At 33.8% G+C, this 6,825-nt stretch overlaps 1 long non-coding RNA gene across 1 annotated transcript; it reads left to right on the plus strand.

Annotated features, from left to right (window-relative positions):
• The first annotated feature begins 2,615 nt into the window (after positions 1 to 2,615).
• LOC135295429 (uncharacterized) lies at positions 2,616 to 6,002 on the plus strand. The gene is made up of 3 exons (XR_010357522.1): positions 2,616 to 2,793; positions 3,501 to 3,649; positions 4,028 to 6,002. It is a non-coding gene; the product is annotated as an uncharacterized LOC135295429 (long non-coding RNA).
• Positions 6,003 to 6,825: the final 823 nt, after the last annotated feature.

Consider the following 6,825-nt stretch of genomic DNA (forward strand, 5'->3'; position numbering starts at 1 on the left):
TTCTGGAAAAAGAAAAAATAACCCCCAGATTTATCTGCCCTTTATGCAGGCATAGTATTTGTCTTCCTGTTACATAAATGCTGAATTATTTAATAAGAATTTATATACTTAATATGCATCAACTTTTTTTTAAGTTTAATAGTAAGGAAATGATAAATGTTAACCATTAAATGGATAGTATTCCTGGGTGCAAATATTATTCTAATAATATTATTTTGAAAGCTGGGATTAAGATCATTTTCACAGTTTTAAAAATGTCAATAGCTGTAACTGCTATGTTATTACAGGTGAGTTTATATTAAATTATCATTGTTCTATGATAAAATGTTTAAAACTTAAATTGCAAGTATCAAGTGGTAGTACTCTCAGTGTAATTAAGTGGAAATTAACCTGTGGTGTTCTAATGACCTCTGGCAAAGCAATAATTTATGTTTCACATTCATAGTTTTATCATTAAAACCACAAGAACTTTTTCAAAATTATTTTTATTGTTTGGTTTTGCTATTGTTTCAATTGCTCTCTTTTTTTTTTTTTTTTTTTGAGATACTGTTGATTTCAGGAGAAGTTGCTGATAAAAATCTCTAAAAATCCCACAATAAATTATGTTCAGTTTGTGTATTGTGGCACCTAAACAAATTTCTGAGAACCTGGACATAGGAGATACTGAGTTCTAATCTTGTGTCATACACATATTTGTCATTAGAAAATAGTGATATGAAATGCATGCTTATAATACCAACTGTAGTGAGAAACACACTTATCCTATTTCACACTGTAACAACTCTTTGGTGTAAAAGAAAATCAGATCACAACGTGCTTTTTCCTGTCTGTGATCATAGATTAATTTCTGCACAGGAAATGATTTCTCAGCAAGTGAGAAATAGAGGAAGTAGACTCTGACTCAGAGTTTGACATGAGCTATTGCTCTGGAACATTTGTCTAATGAGATTAAACTTTTTATGTTTATATACTGCATATATAATGCAGTATATAAATATATATTATATAAAATATATAAATATATATATATATATAAATATAATTTTTAAATATATATATATTATGCATAAGACAGGACAAGAGAAAAATGCTTCAAGTTGAACCAGGGGAAGTTTAAATTAGGTAATAGGAAAAACTTCTTCACCTAAAGGGTTATCAGGCAGTTGAACAGGCTGCCCAGGGAAGCGATCAAGCCACCATTCCTGGAGGTGTTTAAAAATGTATAGGTTTGGCACTTAGGGACATGGCTAAGTGCTGGACTTAGCGGCTCTAGGTCCATGGTTGGACTAATTGCTGGTGATCTTAAATGTCTTTTCCAACTTACACAATTCTATGATTAGGTGTAAATCATGAAAAGAAGTGCCGCCTTCAAGTGCGTTCGATAAAGAGCTTAAATTCAGCAATTTAACGTTGACAGACTGGTTGGGCCTGAGGGTCTCAGCTTTCCTGGGGCACTGGCAGACAAATCAAACACTGAGGGTCAAAGAAATCTCCCCTTTTCACATGACAGAAATGCACAAAAATAGTTATATACTTCAAGAAGAAGCAGGGTTTACTTCATTGTACTCTTTATTCTTGGAGTATTATCATGACAAAAGTACTGTACTAATAAAGCCAGCAGGTACCAGACTAGATTGGATCACATCTGACCAATATGGGACAAAAAGTGAGTAAAAGTTTCCTCTAAAATGTGTCCCTCACTAAATTGTTTCCTCTAAAATGCTATCTAAAGCTCATAAAACACATCCATCTATGCTGTATCAAGCTCTTACTAAACATGAGGAAACACACCAAGGATGATAGCTAAAGATTAGGAATTTACTGGATAAGAAAAAGAATAGTTCTTCTAGGAACAGAAAGAGAAGGAGAGGTTTTGAGTGACAGATAAATTCATACCTACTGCTGAGACTTTTAGTCTGATATGCCAGATGTATATAGAATGAGAACTAAATGACTGCAAACCAAGATTTCTTTACACAGGTAAAATTCCATAACAAACAGACTTTAGAATAAGATACTCTTTCTGCTTCTTTCAATAAAAATCTCAGTAAAATAGATAGAAGTATTCCTAGGGCCTGGGTACTGCCTTAAATCTGATGGGTTAAACTTCTTGCAACAGGAATGAACTGAATGCAAGCTTTGTTTGCTCAGTAAGCTCTGATTACCGCATATGCCGTATATACATGTAGATATTTTTAAGCGATAATCTTCTCTATATTTCACAGGGATCTTGATAAGGCCTCTCACAGGACTTAGGTAGAAGCATAATTGTTTCATAAATTGAATATAGCTTAGCATTAGGATCCTTAGGCCTGTTAAAACTGCTCAAAGGTCAAATTATAATAAGTAGACAGCTGCTGGAGAAGAAGACAGAAAGCTGAAGTTTGAGAGATACAAATAAATGTCACTTAAGTCCCACTTCAAGTACTGTTGTTCCCTCTAGATCCTGCCCCAAGGCATATAATTACCTATTCCCTGATGTCAAAGTTTCCATTCAGATTTCTGCAATTCTATTTTCTATTTGCTTTAACTGCTTTAAACATGGCAAAACCACTTCAGGGCTGTAAGCAAAGTAATGCATATGAAATCAATTGGCATACGACATGGAAATGATGACACATTTCTCAGAGGGGCTGAAGGTTAAGAGCTAAATTAAACTTTTCTTTTTTTCTTCTTGTTGTGGTAACAGTGGGGAGGAAAGGCAATGCCAACAACTGGATCAGAATCAACAGCAGCATCTGTTACTGAGCTAGCCAGAAGCTTCCCTACGTTTTTATTTTCATTCAAAAAGAGGTATAGACATCTATTCTGTAAGCTGAGGAAGATTCAAAATACTCTTACTGTTCTGATATGGCATCATAATTTTGCCTGGCAATTAATTCCTCCATAATAGATAAAGCTCTTATTGAAAGACAGAAGGAAAGACAAGGAAAGAGATGTTTATTTATGACAATAAGATAGAAGATTACTCTTACCCATGTCTTCTCTGGATTTCAGTTTGTGTTCCTCCACTGGTTTTGATTGGAACAGAATTTATTTTCTTCATAAAATAAAACCCCATATATTACTGTCTTTTGGATTTGTGAGTAAAAGAGTATTAATAACAGAGAAAAGTTTTAGTTACTGCTAAGCAATGCTTACACAGCCTCAAGGCCTTTCCTGCTCCTCACCTCACCCCATGAGCTGTAAGGCTGGGAGTGCACAAGAATCTGGGAGTGGACACAACTAGGACAGCTGATCCCAGATAATCAAAAGGATATCCCACACCATATGGTGTCATGCTCAGCACATAAATCTGGAGGAAGACGAAGGACAGGGAGGATGTTTGAACTGCTGGCATTTGTATTCCCAAGTCACTGTTATGCCTGATGTAGTCTTATTTTCCTGGAGATGGCTGCACACCTGCTTGCCAATGGGAAGTGCTGAATAAATTTCTTGCTTTACTTTTGCTTTACCTATTAAGCTGTCTTTATCTCAACTCCCTTTTTTATCACTTTTAGCTTCTCAATTCTCTCTCCATCTCACTGTGGAGGAGTGAGTAAGCAGCTGTATGGAGCTGAGCTGTCTGCTGAGGTTAAACCCTGACAGGCTGCTGTGATATCTGCAGTACAGAGGTGAAAACCAGCAGTGAATGTACAGCCTGTTCCATGTAGGTACCAGCCTGGGGACACTGTCTTCAGATAGCAAAGAAACCTGCATGTTCCAAAAACCCTTTTTCTTGCAGTTGAAACTGCAGGTTTTACTAAAAGTAGTTAGATGCATGTTATTGCATGTATTATGTATTCATTGCTTTTTTTTAAAGTGTGAAAATGTTCTAATTCATAATATTTAAACTATGACAATAATTTCGTACTCATATACATGGGAAAATTGGCCAAAGCTCTTGAATGAAACATGTTTTAAAAATTGTTGCTACAAAAAGAATGAATTAGAATAATTATATATGTTTTAGTGCAATTTAAGCAGAACTCTTAATCTAAACTCCTGTGAACTCTGTAATCTAAAACAGCGCATTGTTCATTTGCAGTGATGACAGTCAACATCATACTGGGCCACTTTTGCAAGGATGTTGTACAGCCGTTACATCAGGGATAGTGCAATACCCTTCAGTCTGTGACTTATGAGGCTGAAAAACTGCAATGTGATAGGAAAGTGGTATCCCATATTTGATGTCTTTGTGTAAGACACATGTTGACAAACTAGAGGATGTGATGAAATTACTAAAGGAGCTGAGTCTGAAGAACAAAAGGATAAAGGGGGGGATTGACTTGTAGGTGTCATTACACAAATCAGGGCCATAAGACAAGAGTTTCTCCTGTGAAGTATCTAGAAGGATAAGAAAATAACTAAATAAATGAAATTGTGTTTGAGAAGAAAATTCTTGACAGTGAAAGAAGATGAGCATTGGAGGCGGTTGCCCAGAAGGACTGTGAGATCTCCACCCTCTGATATTTTCATAACTCATCTAGACAAGACATGAGCAATCTGACCTGTCTTTGAAATGAACTGTGCTTTTAACAAGAGGTTGGATTAAACAATCTTCAGATATACCTTGCTATTTTAATTTGTCAATAATTCCTTAAGTCTAAACAAAATTTATCGCATTGCAAAGTTATGATCTTCCATTCATAGGAATTATAGACATCTTATTTTCCTAGATGCTTCCTGTAGAAGAATGCTTTCAGTTGCTCTTAATTTTGCCAATGTTAAACCATTTAAACTTAAATTTCCATCCTGGACATTTGCCTAGTAATATAGCAGTGCCTGCACTTTTCTTAAATGAAATTTGAGGAAAAGATCTTGCTCTGCATATTTGAAGAACTGTCATGCTGGTTGGCTTTTTACATTTGCCATTCTTATGTTTTAGTAGAATTTTTTAAAATTTGTTTAATAGCTGAAAAATTGATTGATTAAAATAAAAAATAGTCTCATTAATTAATAGGGATTTCTGTATATAAAATGGAGATATGTGGGCTTGTGTGCTTGAAAATATCAGGGGAAAAAAAAAAGACCAGAGAGGAATATTAACAGAGGGGGAAATGGTATAGTTTAGTAGAGAGAGAAATTGATTGTGAAAGAGGAAGGTCAGGTACAGCAAAGAAGAAGAAGCACAGGTACCAAAATAGGCAATGGCAGGAGATAGTAAATATATAGTAAAACCCAGGAAGTGAATGGACAAAGCATGGGATTGTTGGACTGGCAAGAGAGAAAAAAACCAGGAACAGACACTGAGCATGGAAAGATAATGCCATAAAAAAGTCAAATGACAATAAGGAGTGTAGAAGTCTTTCACATCAGACAAACTTCTCTCCAAAGTTTTAGTTGAAAACTGTTCTTCCTGAATGTAATATTCCCTTTTAATTAAAAAATATATCTATCATAGTGTCTCACAACTCCAAATGTCTCAATTCTTCTGTAAAGCTAGGCTAATGGAGAAGGTAAGAGCCACCTTAGCGCTATATTTCACTCAATTAATTCATATGATAAGCAAACTGAAATTCTTGTAAAGATCCTGAGTCTGACAATTACTTCAGGGGGTGACTATTATTTTTCTGTGCTATGACATTTTTCTCTTTGGTGCATAAAATGATACATTGGTGAGTATTAGAGTTGCAAAGCAATCAAAAAGTTAGGAAAAACAGAAATAAATGTTGCCTATCTTACAGCAAAAAAAAAAAAGCTTCTAATGGTATTATTATGACATATTACATGATGTTTATCTGCCTGGGGGCTGAATTATATTTGCAGGTGTAACCTTTATTCTCACATTTTGTAGTCACCTTAATGATTAATTTTTCAACTTTCGTATTCTTTTAACTACATACTTATATGGACATATCCTTAGCATGCAAATATAAAAACCATAATTAATTCAGCTTTAGGCTATTTCACATTTCCCATTACAATTATTCATCAGTACACCGAGTTTTTGAGGTTTAAAATATTATAGTAATCAGGAATAGTAATATTAGCACATCCTGAATGTAGAGAAAAAGTTATACAGTCACAGCTTGTCAGGTGTTTTCACAAGGGAACTTAAAAAATGTTCATTATTCTCAGAAAGTCTCTGTTTCTAAACATACTGTGTTTCTTCAATGTATTTTTTTTGTTCGGATTTATAGCTAGTATATTTATTTATTACTGATAATGTCATAGTTTGAAACTGGGATAATAAATATTTTCTGTGGAAAAAAAAGTCTTAGAATGTTGGTATTTTTCATTACAGTAACAGTAAACACTTTGCATGTCAACTAATAAAGAAATAAAAAATGCAATTAAGCACAAAAATCTTTAGCGGCTATATTTTCTTAATTTTTGATTGCACAATTTGTATTAATTTAGACATTTTTACCTTGTTATTGGTCTTATAGTTTGGCAGAAAAATACTTTAAATATATTTTGTTCTCCATAGAGGTCATAAAGCTGAGATGTTTTATACCGCTTCTACATCACAATCTTAAAATTGAAGCAACTATTTTTCTGCATAAGTATTGTTTCTTATGTGAAGCATGACTTCATGTGATCCATCTGAATTCCTGAGCAAATAGAAATCTTTTATTTTAAACTGTAAAGATTTGAGTAGAGAATATTGTCTCAGAGAGAAATAGACATATTTTCTAACATAAAGAAGAATGTTGCTAGTATAAAACACATACAGCAGCATAATACTGGCAGCTGCTGAAACATATGTAGTTATAAATTATATATGACCTTGCTTGAAAAATTATTTTGGTCCCCATCAATAATGAGTAATTATCCAAAAAGTTATGAAATAAACATGTTTTATAAAATAAAAAGAAGAAATGTTGGTCTAAAGATGTTTTT

The sequence above is a fragment of the Passer domesticus genome, chromosome 2 (assembly GCF_036417665.1).
Source record: "Passer domesticus isolate bPasDom1 chromosome 2, bPasDom1.hap1, whole genome shotgun sequence".
Classification (NCBI taxonomy): Eukaryota; Metazoa; Chordata; class Aves; order Passeriformes; family Passeridae; genus Passer; species Passer domesticus.